Source organism: Musca autumnalis, unplaced genomic scaffold (genome assembly GCF_047663935.1).
Source record: "Musca autumnalis isolate F117 unplaced genomic scaffold, ASM4766393v1 scaffold_5, whole genome shotgun sequence".
Taxonomy (NCBI): Eukaryota; Metazoa; Arthropoda; class Insecta; order Diptera; family Muscidae; genus Musca; species Musca autumnalis.
The window spans coordinates 207,415,064-207,430,522 of record NW_027412088.1 but is presented as its reverse complement, the minus strand read 5'-3'; the positions used below and the strand labels follow the sequence as shown (position 1 = coordinate 207,430,522).

Here is a 15,459-nt window from a genome sequence, read left to right as displayed (position 1 = left end):
GGCCACAATAGAAATGATTAGTTTTTGGTGATGATCGTGAAATGTTCAGGGGATGAAATGGACCAAAAACAAAATTTTATCCAATTTTGAAGCGGCTCTGTAGGTCAAAATAATAACCTGCAAAATTTTGAACAAAGTTTGTGTTTATGATGAAAAAGAAGTGTACAAACCAACGTGAAGATCAGAGAATACTTAGCGGGTTAAATGGACTGAAACTTTTGTGTGAAATTGGTTAAAATTTCAATAACGTAGCGATTAAACAACGGAAGTAGTAGTACTTCGTGGGTTTCATTACATTTTAGTTTGTGTGAACTAAATTCCTTTGTCATGCTAGATAACTTTTTGGTTTTGGTCATAAGTATTATACATTACATCTGTGATATTTGATAATTAAATTTTCACAATCATTGAAAATAAGTTCCGTGGAGAGCGATTGTCCAGGGATAGTGGTATAGGGTATCCCATGGTCGGCTCCGTCCGACTATAGACTTTTCTTACTTGTTTTATTTATTTTATTTATTTTTTTATTTTATTTATTTTATTTATTTTATTTATTTTATCTAATTAGTTATTATTTTATTATTTATTTATTATTTTTTTTAAGTGTACTATATGTATGTATCTACGTCTCAGTATGTGTGATAATACAATGCGGTTTTGAAGACAATAAGAATGCAGTAAAAAATTAACGCCTTTACAAAATTAGCTTTTAAAATAAAAACGAACATAAAAAGAACATGAAACCACCTTTAGATAAATATTCATAAAAATATTGTACTGTAAATTAAACAGGGTGTGCTAAGTTGAGGTGCCTTATTACTTTCGCTGGCAATTTACAAACAGCAGGAAAATCGTTTTCATAAAAAAATATTGTCAAATTTCTATAAATGTTTAGAAACCCTCCGAGTCGGAAGGAAAGGATCACTTAACCGAAATCTTTTTTTTCACTTAATTAATCGAAACCTATACCTAATAAACTGAAATAATTTTTTTTATATCAACAAAAAAGTATAATTTTCATTCAAATGAAAATAATACATCAATTTTGGACACCCTTTACAAAATCTAATATTTTTGTGTATTACGGAAATATTATTATATATTCGTTTGTATTTATTTTAGGTAACAAAATAATTTTCTCAACTGAACATTTAAAAACACACATTTCAAAATTTTAAAGCTATGCAAAATATTTCCACAGGCCACATGAGTGTGCTGAAGCTCATTTATTCATATTGCCCATAAAAAAAAAAACAGTACAGAATGTGTCAGGTATTAAGACAAATTAAATTGCTTGCAAACATGCAATTAAAAATTAGAAATAAAAAAACTGAATTCATTTAGCAACAGAAGGAAAAACGACCTGGTCAAACAAACAACAGAAAAAAACCTGATATGAAAATATTTGCTAAATACTTCTTGGAATTCAGTTAAATTAACCAGAGAAAATGTCATGGAAAGAGAGATAGACTTTTTAGTTTGAATTCAAAGAAAATCAAAATTGATTGCTAAGCACGGTGCTCTTGAAACAATTTTAAATGGAAGGTGCTTACACCTCGAAAGTTTTTGCGGATTCTGAAACTACAATGTTTATAGATGAGAAAAATCAAAAAAACAAAAAAAATCGCCGGAGCGCTTTTTAAATAAATCGCGATTTAAATTGACATTTTTAGGTGTTGTTTAGGTTTTCACGATTTTGCTTAGAAACCGCAAGTCCTATCAAAATGGGACTGAAGAAAATATTGTAGCTATGAAAATTCTCTACAAGATTGACCTTTATGATATTCTCGTCGGTTTTACCGTTTTTGAGATATAGAAGTTCAAATTGGGACAATTCAAATTCAATTCAATTCTGTATCGCCCCCTTATAAAACGATGTGATGACTGCAAATTCCCAACTTAAACTCATATATCTAAAAAAATGGTACAACTTAGGATAAGTTACTAAAGCCAGTCTTGTAGAGAATTTTCACAGCTTTAAGATTTTCTCAGGTCCCATATCGATAAGACTTACCGTATTCAAGCAAAATCACGAAACCGTAACAAAAAATCTAAAAATTTAAACTCAGCTTTTTTATCTCAAAAATGGTACAGGCTGGAAACAAATAATAGACGTCAATCCTCTAGAGAATTTTCACAGCTACAACATTTTCTTTAGCTCCATTTCGATTGGACTTACGGTTTCCAAGCAAAATCGTGAAAACCTATAAAACACCTAAAAATGTGAATTTTGACCGCGATTTATTTAAAAATCCCTACAGCGATTATTTCTCGTTTTTGGATTTTTCTCATCTATGAACATTGCTGTTTCAGAATTCACAAAAACTTCCCCTGTGTAAGCGGTTTTCATCAAAAGTTAGTTAAGGCGCAACCTTCATGACATTGTTTTATAAGGGAGCGATACAGAATTGAATTGAATTTGAATTGTCCCAATTTGAACTTCTATATCTCAAAAATGGTAAAAACTACGAAAATACCATTAACGTCGATCTTGTAGAGAATTTTCATAGCTACAACATTTTCTTTAGTCCCATTTTGATTCGACTTGCGGTTTCTAAGCAAAATCGTGAAGACCTAAACAACCCCTAAAAATTTCAATTTATATCGCGATTTATTTAAAAGCGCTCCGGCGATTTTTTTTGTTTTTTGATTTTTCTCATCTATGAACATTGTAGTTTCAGAATCCGCAAAAACTTCCAAGGTGTAAGCACCTTCCATTTAAAATTGTTTCAAGAGCACCGTGTAAGACTTAAAAATAGTCCAAAATGAAAATTCTAAGTACGGCTCAGATAAAGAGACATTCCCACGGTACTTCTAATCACATGAAAAGAATCATACTTCCTCACCAAAGGTGTTTCTGTTTGTGGTTTTCCCAATAGATTTCTATTTACACAAATTCTACGTAGATCACTTTCCCATTTTACAAAAAGCTGCAAGTGTCAACATTTGGTGTTTTCGAATTGGCTACTTTAGAAATTACATATGTACTACCAAATAAATACCTTTTAGTGTTTAGTATTATTGAACTAAGCTCTCACAGCAAATAAATATCATTTACACAACCACAACTGCTTTACAAGCTGAAAATGATAAATCGACAGATACTAATATAGGCGGTTAGATACGCATAGCTTTTGCATGTGAGTGTGTGCGTCGTTTTAAACAAAAAATAACAATTTCAAACAGAACAGAAACCCATTAACCTTCAACCATACCAACCACAAGTAACATACATATATTAGTTAGCTACTACTACTCGTATAACAGCTAAAAACTATTTCATTTATGACTACAAAATTGCATTGAGTTTTTGTTAGATTGCTCTACAACAACAAAAACAACGACTTTATGAAAACAGTAAGTAGTACAAATAGGAAAAATCGAACAAATCTAACCAAAAATGACATTTAATACGACATAATTGGGAAGTTTCAGAAAAACTGGTTTAATACGTCGTTGTCATTTCCCCGCCCCTTGTCATCAGCCCCGGCATTCCTGCTGCTGCTGTCACCAACAATATGCTGCGTCTACAGATTTTAATTACAAACAATGTTACCACAAAATAAAACTTAAGACTCCGTATCGGAATCTTTATATCTCAATAGATATGTGCTCTGTTATCTTATATTCCCCGGTCCAGTTCTCATTTTGTGGACTCCATTATTGTTCTGTATGTATGTATGTACATTCACGCCAGCCATTAATTGTTAATTTTTATTAGCATCATTTTAATTGTATTCTCTAGCGTGGCAATGTAAAATTTACTTTGATAGTTTTATTGCAAAAACAACAATAAACTAAACATTAGAGACAAGGCATAAAAACACAAAATAAAACTGTAATGAGCGAGTGTAGGCAGTGCAAGAAAAAAAATATCATCAATAAATTTGGGTTAGTAGGTAAATTAAAATTGTATGGATATGAAAATATGTACCGTAGGTGAATTTATTAGTCGCCGATTTAGAAGTGAAACAAATGCAAAAAAGAAAAATATAGAATACAGAAAAAATTAAATATAACACTGTACAACACAAAAAAAAAATACAAGATAATTCGACCAGATTATGAAAGAGGACCGAAAAAAAGAAGACACGTGCATCGGCGTTTTGAAAGTTTACGTCGGGAAGTAACCTAAATAGGCGTGACAAGTTCCGCCCATTTCTACAGGTTTTGAAATATTCGACATTAGATTTCTTGGAATCCTTGCATTTTAGGTATAAAGTGTCTTTGGCAATATTACTGACAACAATACGGGGTATCTTTTTATGAAAAAAATTAACCCTCATGCGAGTCACCAAAGGGGTCTTTTTGGTCCCTTTTTCAGAAACGTTTAAAAACTCCTTTAAAATGTGTTCGTATCAACTCAAAATATTATACAAAATTATTTGTCATAACATTTTACTATACGCCAGGAATCTGCCAAAAGTAAAATCACGTTTTAGGGTTAATGTTGTACTTTAGCTGAGTTTATTAAGTTTTGTCCCACAAAACTTCATTCTAGATAGAAGACGTCAAAGACAAAAATAATCTCCATCAAATTTCAATATAAGTCGCCGAATAAATGAAATATGTATTTGCAATATATATCAAGAAAATATATACATCAAGTTTGCCAACAAAACACCCAAATACTTTTTGAATAAATTTGTTTTGTTCTTTTTTCGAGTTGATGCATGAAAGTAACATGAAATTTACTTCTAGACGAAAGGTGTGAAAAGAAGAAATATTCTACACAAAATTTCTTTGTAAGTCCCAGAACAAACTAGATATCTGAGTAAAATACTTTGTTAAGAAAATGACGTTACAAAATTAGATATTATAGTTAGAAATTATTTGTTACACTTTTAGACTCTTAATTAAAATTTATTCCACACTGAGCCAAAATCTCCTAAAATACCTCACTCTTTGGGGGTTGTGTCAAAAAAAGAAATGTTCCAAATCAAATTTCATTATGAGTCTGAACAAAAGAGATTTGTAGCTATAATATTTAACATCTTCAGAAGCTTTCGCTTTTTATATATGATTTAGGACCATATTCTACCGTTTTTATTCACATTTTCGTTATCTGCGGTCACATAATATATTTTATTGAAGTTTTTGGATAATAAAGTCTTTCAGAATATTATGTGTGCTCGATCCAAACGGTTTTTGAAATATCTATGGTATATATAGGGAAAATATTGATATCCCAGATCGGTCATAGGTTCCTGATATTGTATGTGAAAATGCTGGGATAGTCTACGGCTATTGTCCAGTGAATATATATGTGACATACTAGCCCTAACATCCATGGTTTTGGCATGGCCCTAAATACTATAATGATGGCAGCTACTCCTGCTCTGATAAAATTGACTGAATTAGGACCCAACGTCAACGTCGTACAATAATCCGCATAAATTACGATTTCTAGGTAGTGGTTAAACAGTTCCGGAGATGTCACCCCGCCTTAGGAAACATCTTGTTTCACTCTATGGGTCTTATTTCGGAATTCCACAAACGACTCGAGAACACACATATAGTTGATTATCCAACGTTTTAAACAGTTAGGATAGGCCAAGAGCCACCTCAACTTTTCGGTGGCATGGTCTCTTTTGGTTTAGTCATCGACCGTGGATATGTCGTGTAATAATGTTGTGGTGCTGTGCATTTTTCGGAATCGATGCTGATGTTGGACAATTTGGAAACTGCTTCTTCTTTTCTGTCACCAATCATTTTACTTGGTGCAGAAAAGACCCTGCTTTTGTGCCATAATGGTATTGAATTGCGCCCGAAAAAATTTATATCGTCGTAATAGGGACCGCGAGGCCATCCTGCTGCAAACGAACTCTTAAACTGAACTTTTGCCAAACAAATTTAAATTTTGTGTGAAAAGTACCCGATGGATTAAAACGATGTACTCCATATCCGAACCTCATCTATGTCATGAAAAAATTATGTTTGGACCAAATCTGTTATTCGCTTCGAGTGCCATTCTGTGCAGCATTTTAGTTAACAAATTTGAACTATCGCCGGGGAGTTACCAAAGACAGAGGACCGATATGCTCATGTTCGTACTAGATTAGTGTTTGGACAAAATTGGTTGATCCATTCAAGAGTTATCCGGACAGACCGAGAGATAAGCTTAAAAGCATTACTTCGATGAGACACAACAGTTATAATTTTCAGAACAGTGGGATGTGTCTTTCAACATGCTGTCATTTATTTTTATACACTCAACATTTATGCTATTAATTTCATACGGGCAAAATGTTTCTCATCGAAATAGTGGTTTTAGACCCCAAGTATGTTTGGACCAAATACGTTTCAGATAACTTGGAGTTGATCTCGATCGGATCAACCGATCCAAACTTAGTTTATGTTCGAAGTTGGGATATATCGATCCACTCCTTCCGGTTCCTCCCCCCAACAATTTCGAAAATTTTCGGAAATGTTGAAGGGAATAATCGATTTGGTCCATACTTTGCACATCTTGAAATTTGTATCAGTCTTACATGAGGTTCCATCGGTCCACTCTTTTGGGTATCTCCCACACAAAATTTCGGAAAAGTTCAGTTTAGGGCCTTCTTTCGATTTGACTTTTTAAAAAAAAAAAACTTGTATTCACTGGCCAACATACGCCGGTACACGTTTCATCAGGGGCAAGTTCATACTTCCTGAGAAAATAGCTTGAAAGGTGCCAAAAACCACTATGACACCGTGTGTAGTGGTTGGAGCGCAAGATAACTATCGGGCGGATCTGCAGATTCGGTCCAAAATTTGGCCTTTGTAATATTTTGTCCAAACTTGGTTTAAGTTCGAATATAAGCCATATCGGTCCACTCCTTCAGGTACCTCCCCCACAAAACTGCAAAAATGTTCGGAAAAATTGTGCGCACGATAACTCTTGAAGGGAGTGACCGGTGTAATCCACACTTTGCACATCCTAATATATCTACCAGATATATTTCAGGTTCGAATATGGAGCATATTTTTATTCTCCTTCTGGTAGCTCTCTTACAAAATTTCGGGTAAGTTCACTTTAAGACCTACTCTCGAATCACTTTGATTTTTGTTGAAGCAACTTGCATTCGCTACCTCCACTACGACTGTAAAAGTTTTTTCAGGGGCAAGTCCACATTTCTTGGGAAAACAGCCCAAAAGGTGTAAAAAAACCAATATGTCACCATATGTGGTGGTCAGAGAGCACGATAACTATCGAACTGTTCAACCGATTTTGTCCAACATTTGGTCTTCGTCATATTGTATCCAAACTTAGTTTCATGGGCAATGTCGGTCCGAAACTTCCGGTACTTCTCCCCAATATCTAAAAAATTTCACTAAAATGCAAAATGAAATGAACATTTCGTAAAAATTTAGTTTAACATCTAAAATAGCCCATATCGGTCCTCCCTAAAGGTACCTCTCCCACAAAAGTTCAACATTTGTGTCTTAGTGCAGTTAATTCCTAATCCACATTTTTGTCGGCAAATTTAAATATCCAAATAGCCACAAAATTCTGAAGAGACATTAAATACATTCGATCTGTCCATAGGTGAAAGTTTCACTTCACATTGGCTGAGGGTATACATCTGTCGGCAAAGCCGACTGACGCTTTTTTACTTGTTTTATTTATTTATTTGTTTTTCTCTTTTTTACAAATGTTCCAATTATCGATCGAAATGTTCGGATAAATATGTCGATGTCACTTGCATGCGTTGTAAGCTCAATACTACCTTCGGTAAGACTTTCAAAAAAAATCCTCATCCTTTAAACTGCACTTAAGCGAGAATGTTGAAATTTCGTGAGTGATCTGGATTGATCTGATATAATATATCCCCGAACTTCACTTGAAATATTACGAGATCAGAGGTTGGTTGGCCCTTAATGCGCCTATAAGCCATTCCTCTCAAACGGCCAACTGCATGTAGCGACAATTTTGAACTTCTGTGTCGGAGGTACCCGAAGATGTTGGCCGATAAAAACCTTTTGCAACATTTGCTACCTGGACTGGCTGCGTTCACAAAGAAACAGAAGAGAGGCGAGTGGGGTTAGCTGGGCATCTAAACAAATACAGCGTGTCGTACGGCACCAATCCACCTACAGCTTATGTGTTGGGTATCGTGCCATTAATTCGGGCCAAATTTGAATCGAGGCGGCTCACAGTGCACTATAGGTAATTTGCCCAGTTTTTGAGGCAAAAAGTCGATTTTGCAACTTTTAATAATAATAATTTTTCAGTTGGCATTGAAAAAAGAACATGTCAAAATTTATTAATATGAATGATATTTTTCATTATCGCGTCATTATCGCGGTTTAAATTGCAGTCAAAGTGAGAATTTCGAAGAAGAACTAAAAAAATATATATTGTAAGGCATATTTCAATGTACTTAAAACCGCGGAAAAATAAACCAAATATAAATATATGTAAAATGGAATAGATTGGCAATTGCGAGAGGAATTTATTTAATATAAAATATAGCTTAAACATTTTGGGTAGCGACCAAAAAACACAAAAAGTCAGAAATAAATATTTTATTTTTCTTAAACTCACTTCATATAGACTTATACTAAATTGGCCGTGTTTGGCCGTGATTTTGCCACCTAGAACACATTAATGAAAGTCTTCTGCATTGGAATTACTAGGTTTCAAAACCCGATTTTGCCCGTTTTTTGATATTTATGAGATTTTATTAGGTTACTTCTCAATAAAAAGTCTTAAAATTGTGGAAGTTTGGTTTGAGGAAATAAATAATAAATGTAAAAAATATTGTTGTTTACAATTTCATTGCAAGTAAAATAAGTAATGGCGACAAATAGTTCGGTATATCCGTGTTTTTCTATAAACGGTGCGGCAGTAGAAAGCTTTATTTTATCTCTCTTTTACATATTAATCATTGATGCGGTTTAAAGGAGTACTAAACTTGTCTTTATTAACGTATATTCAAAAAATATACAAAACTGTAGTAACAATTCGTTGGAAAATGTACTCGCGGGTCAAAATTTTTTTTACTAGCTATCCTGATCGTTTTCAGCGGTTTATTGTTTATAAAAAAACTTATGAAAATTCGATTTTAAGAAATTGCTTTGTTACTTATATGCGTAGTTGCTTATAACCGTTGTTCGTTATATCCGAATTTCACTGTACAAATCTTCGTTTTAGCTCAGTTTTACATATAAATAATTTAAAAAGTTACAAAATTGTTTAATTCCGCCGTTATTAATTTTTGACTCAAAAACAGGGCAAATTACCTATAGTGCAGTGGTTCAAATTCGTTTTTTCCTGGTCAAAATTCTGTAACTTTTGAACGGATAGAGATATTTTCATAATTCTTTTTTTGTTAGACAGATAACACCATCAGCTTTAAGATGAGTTATAAGCTGTCAAATTCGGTCTGGTAGTTGCATATAAATTCAAGGTCAAATTAAACTTTTAGTTTTTTCTTACTATTTTTTATCCAAATATGAGTGTTATATCTTCATATGTCTTAAGGATGGTCAAACACCAACAAATAAACTATAAAATAACCGAAAAAAACTGAAAAAAAAATTCTAAAATAAATTTTTAAAAAATTAAAAAAAAAACAAAAAATTTAATTTTTTTCAAAAATTAAAAAATACTCATATAACTCGTATAAAAACTCATATACTCAAAAAAATGTTAAATTGTGTCAAAAAGTTGTAATTCATATGGAAAACAGTATAGAAAAACACACATTTTTACCCATGTAATTTCAATAAATTGAATAAAGTGTTAAACGAACGGAACGGGACGGGACGTATATATGCGCTGAAAGAAGAGACTCTCGGACATCTTTCTGTGAAAACAGAACATTGTTCCATGTTGTTCCGCAAAAGTTCTAGTCCACTAAATTTGGAATTTCATAAAATTTAGTATCTGAGGAAAAATTAAATAGCTCATGTTGTGTAAACGCTACGGTAATTTACTAAAACGATTTTTAAAGGCCACAATCCTATCTATCTTACAAAAAAAAACAATGAACACAATTTCTGTAATAGTTTCCGAGAAATAGCTACTTCTTTCTCCAAAAATTTGCAAAAATTACGAATTTCCCAAAAAATGGGGAAAATGTTCGTCTTTAGGGGCACACCACGCCCATACCTTCCAATGATTTTACATAATTTGTTGGTTTCCTTAGTATCAATATGTTTACTATCGAATCCCACAGAGAAACTAAATATCTTTGACAAAACAAAATTTTGATTTGTGGCCAGGAAAATCGATTCCTGAACCATTGTGCGGCGACAACATCCGGTTCTTAACCGACTAAAACACTCGTGTTGCCTTGGTAGCTGCATTCGCTTGCCTCAATTACGGCGGTAAAAGTTTTTTTCAGGGGCAAGTTCATTCCTGTTGAGAAAACAGTCCGAATGGGATAAAAAACCCCTATGGCACCATCTGTAGTGGCTGGAGCGTAAAATAACTCTCGAACGGATCTGCCGATTCGGTACAAAATTTGACCTTCATAATATTTTGTCCAAACTGTAGCGTCACAAGTTCCCTCTGATCGCTGGGATAGCTCTCGGGGGGCCAGAGTCTGCCACAGAAATTTATAAAAGTGACCGAGAGAGAGAAAACACGGTTTGTTTGGGTTTTAACCAATTTGTGGCTTTATTGTTTAAGATTGATTGGCGGATTTTTTGATCGGTTGAATAAATATATGTCGGCTACGTCTTCCCAGTCAGAACTATCGCAGCGACCTAGATAAGTACGCCCAGCTGATGGTCTTCTCGTCGTTCTCTGCCGTTGTGGGAGACCTGGATAAGTACTCCGGTAGATTGTTCCACGTAGCCCTGAATAGATACTCTTTCTCGTCGTTCCCTGCCGCTGTGGGAGACCTGGATAAGTATTCCCGTAGGCCTTCCACAGTAGCGCCAGAAAGGTGCTCCAGTAGGCTGCCCGAAGGAGACCTGGATAAGTACTCCTTGCCAAGACGTTAGCTTTGCTGGCCCTGATGGAGACCTGGATAAGTACTCCCTTCTGTTTCGGAGATATGGCCTGCCGAAGACCCGGTCCGGTGGTTAATATGGGGTTGGGATTTGCTGGAGATCCACTGCCGATCCTAAGGTCAGACGAGGGTTGACGAAGGGGAATCCGAGAGTTACGGACACTACTCAGATTAGCACGAGGGAAGCCCGAGAGTTACGGACACTACTCAGGTTGACACGAGGGGAATCCGAGAGTTACGGACACTACTCAGATTAGCACGAGGGAAGCTCGAGAGTTACGGCCACTACTCAGGTTGACACGAGAGGAATCCGAGAGTTACGGACACTACTCAGATTGGCACGAGGGGAGCCCGAGAGTTACGGACACTACTCAGGTTGACACGACTGTAAAAAGAATAAATCACCACTCTGAGTCACCAGGTTTTACTTCGACTGGACACTCGGGGTATATACGCGCACTGTACACTTCGACACTTGTTCACCGACTGATCCCCCTTGTAATTCCTCCTGCCCTTTTATAGGAAAAACTGGTGGTACCTATTACCTCTAATAAATTCATAAATTCCTTTAAGGGTAGGGATAACCTTGGTGATAGGTTCACCTGTTACCAGTTGTTCGCCAACACGTGGCCTTGACCCGATCGGTCAGTGAACTCAACGGTTAACAGTGAAACTATACGAGGACTGTTAAAAGGAGAAATTCATGAATTTATTGTCAATAATAATATAATCCAACGTATGTATATTAACAACAAAACAAAATATAACATCAATGGTGGGGACGAAAACAAGTGTAACGACTTTCGTAGTCAGAAAACTTAGTTTCAATTCGAAGATGGGCAATACCGGTCAACAAATTCCGGTACTTCCCACCAATATTTAAAAAATGTCACTAAAATGGTCCAATTTGGTCCAAACTTTCTCCTAATATATTGTCCAAATTTAGTTTAACTTCTAAAATGGCCCAAATCGGACCTCTCCTTAGGGTACCTCCACACAACTGTTCAACATTTGTGTCTAAGTACAGTTTAGGGTCTGTTCGAAGATCCTTTGAATACGTTTACCGATGCTGTTCTTTGTGGTCCTGTTTACAGTGATATTATGTTTTCCGTGGACAAGTCCATACTACCTGGCATACTGGTCCAAAAGTTATACAATGTCCCACTGAAATGGCTAATGGGCGCGTTATCTATCGAAATGGTATGACTCTCAAAATTAGGTCCACTTTCATAATGGACTATGTCGGTCCATTCCTTTGAATACCTCCTACGCAACACTTTTGAACTTTAATCATAATCCACATTTTGTCGGCTAGTGCAAATGCCCAAAAAGGGTAAAAAAATTCTCAAAGTTTCAATTCACATAGGCTGTGGGTATATCTCTGTCGGCAAAGGCGACTGATACTTTTTCACTTGTTTACATAGTTGTATTAATTCAATAATCATAGAATTTATCAACGAAAATAACCACTCATTAACCCTCAGTAATATTATACACATGGCAATAACATACATTCTTACAAAAAATCCTAACGCTACATAAAGACCTAATCACATACCACCCGATGAATGGATAGGGCAAATCATTTTTCATACTTTACACCTGTTTACCTTCTTCAGAAATCCCTTTTAAATCTTATTAAAATAAATATTTGCTCCTTAACTCACAAATACGATACTTCCTCTCCCAATCTCGTTCTCGTCGAAACACAACACTCATTGTTTCTTCTCATTACTTGCAACAAAAACAAACACGCAACGACGACGTCCAAACAATTACAATTTCTTTTTGGCATAAATGATTAACGTGTTGCTTATATTTACGGACAACGGCAACAGCAACACAAATAAACAAAATAAGGAAGAGGCAACAACAGCAACAATATTACATGATAAGAAGAAGAAGCAGAACAACACTATTAGCACACCAACAAAAGGTGCAAGAAATCAGCAGCAGCAACAACAACAATGGCAAGAGCCCAAGCTTAATGTTTGTGTTCACAGGGACTCGTTTGTTTTTCCAGCAACAAAAAATGGCAAAGAAACAACAAAAGCAACAACAACATTCAATTAAAGAAGCCCACAATTAACCAAAACCAAAAAGCAACCCCTTTTCCCGAGTTTCCACATATTGGGGATGAGAATATGAGGGTATAATGCGGAGAGAAACTCTCACACCTTTCTTGGCTCCCTCACAAATCACAGAGTGTATCACAGAAAGAGAGTGAGAGTAAACAAAACCTGTGGCATTGTATTTTCCACAGTTGTAATGGCATGAAAGCTTTTAACTACCCTTAAAGCTCATTTTCTCACAGCTCTGTAACTTGGGAGAAAAATCACAAACTCAGCAAAGATTTTCACCACTCACAATGACGACGACAGCCACAACAACGACGACGATGATGATGATGATGATGGGCCACAATATCGCAGCAACATTAAACGTTACTCTGGCTGTTACACATTGAGCACGTCGTCGTCGTACTGCTCCACACGTTCAGTGAAGGTATCCAACGAAAAACTTTTCACAACGTTGCGAATTGTGGATCCAAACGGACGTGTATGTAAACGCTAGCGCTACCCGTAAACTGTGTTGTGTTTTTTGTTATTTTTTTAAAGAAAATTTCAAAAAAGAAGGAATTTGTGAATGATGGAAGAAAAAAATAAATAAATAAATAATACAGAGAGACCCCCATTCGCTTAAACAAAACAAGATTCTGACAAGAGACCAGAACGTTGGTGGTGGTGTTTTCCATTGAAGAAATAAAAAATATGCATTCTTGGCCAAAAAAACCCCTCCGCACGAAATCGCCAAAAGATACGTTGAGTGATACGCGGCGAGTGTTTTAAGAAAAAACAAAAACAACAAAAAATAAATAAATAAATATCCATAACAAAAAGCCAAGCGAACGAACGATAAATGTAGTAGCAATAACAACGACAACAGCAAAAACATGCAAACCCACAGAATAGCAAATCAACAATGCCAGACAGTATAATTAAATAATTGATGTTTAGAAAATAAAGCACATAAAGAAGAAGAAGAAAGAAATCAAAAAAAAAATATAGATGCCGCACCACCCCCAATACTTGTGATAAGCACCGCCAACAGCACCACCACCACCGCCATCCCACATCCAAACGTGATGAATGAGAATGAAAATTTGTTCAACAGCGAAAAAAATGATTAATTAAATAACTTAACATTTTTGTTTTGTCAAAACTAATCGATAGTCTTTAACAGACAAATTACCAAACAAGCTAAGCGATAAACGTGTGAAACGACAAATGGTCACATAATTCAAATTGGATTGTGTTATTTAAAAAAACAAACCAGCCAAACCGAGGAAGGGTATCGAAGGGAAATGTAAAATTGCCAATTATATGACTGTTCTTAATTCCAGGCCGCTTTGCGTGTAAAAAAAGACACTGTGACACTGTTGCATTTTATGCTTAACTTTGAAAATCTAAAAAAAGGACAATGCGAAATGGCCACCGATATATGTAATAATAACAACAAAGCAAGCAACGACGTCATTGTGCAGATTTTTCTATAGTTTATTATCATGTCATTGTATTCGATTTCTTTGCCAACCATCAAAGGGCAGTGTTTTGTAAAAGGAAGACAAAGCAAAGAGTGTCAATAACCCCTGCCATCCATTCCAATGTACATTCTTCACTCATTCATTGATTCATTCAATGTATTTATCATTGTATTGACTTTTGTTATTATTCCTGTGTCTGTGTAGTTGTCATCTTTGAGGCATGAACATCGACTTTTTGCCATTGTCTTTGCTAAGCTATTTTGCCACAAAAAATGTATTAGCGCGGCACCGTTATATTAATTAAAATAAAAAAATTAGCCATTGGCCATAAAAGCTCGTTTCTAACGAAAAAAAAAAAAAATTAATTAAAAAAATAGGTTTTTCTTTTTGATTTCATTTTGCATTGTCTGCTGAAATTTTTTCTTTTGAACTACACCCATTGACATCAGCAACTTTTCGGCAAAAGTTTAATAAAGTTGCTGGGTCACGAGTTTGTAAGGGAAATTATTTAAAACTGAAAATTTCTTCAAACAAAATAATTAATTTATGAGAGTGCAAAGCCGTTCGTCCATTCCTAAAGATTACGATTTTTTCTAATTAATTTTCAACATTTCAAAATGAAACTTGAGTTGAATATAGAGGATATTAAAAAAAATTGGAGAGGTTCTTAACTCTTAAAATGTCAAATCTGTTTTAAAGAAAAGAAAAAATATTAAAGTAATCATAGTTTTAAAAAATAACATTCCCTCAGATATCGTCCCATGAACTTATTAGTTAAGTTCTCCAGTTTTAAAGTGGAGGACTTTAGGCGTATGTTATTAAGTACTGCCTTTAATTTCACTCTGACAGTTTGGTTTGCTTTGTGATTTTTCAAAATCGATTTTAAAAATAAACTCCAGTTTTATTCACATACCAGCAGACCCCAGTCCACGTTGCAGCCCGTCGTAATGAGTTTCAATGACAACTTTT

General features: G+C 34.9%; 1 protein-coding gene across 43 annotated transcripts in view; it reads left to right on the top strand.

The window, feature by feature from the left end:
• Positions 1 to 15,459, top strand: part of Pkc53E (Protein C kinase 53E) — a 168,694-nt gene that overhangs the window by 17,523 nt on the left and 135,712 nt on the right. For 6 of the 43 annotated variants that reach the window (XM_073992930.1, XM_073992944.1, XM_073992918.1 and 3 more), the window contains exon 1: positions 13,393 to 13,505. The exons of 17 other annotated variants lie outside the window; for them this stretch is intronic. The gene's annotated coding sequence lies outside the window, so the exon portion shown is untranslated. Of the gene's footprint in view, positions 1 to 13,392; positions 14,313 to 15,459 lie in introns of those variants that run through there. 20 more of the 43 variants (XM_073992933.1, XM_073992947.1, XM_073992923.1 and 17 more) reach the window with 10 other exon arrangements.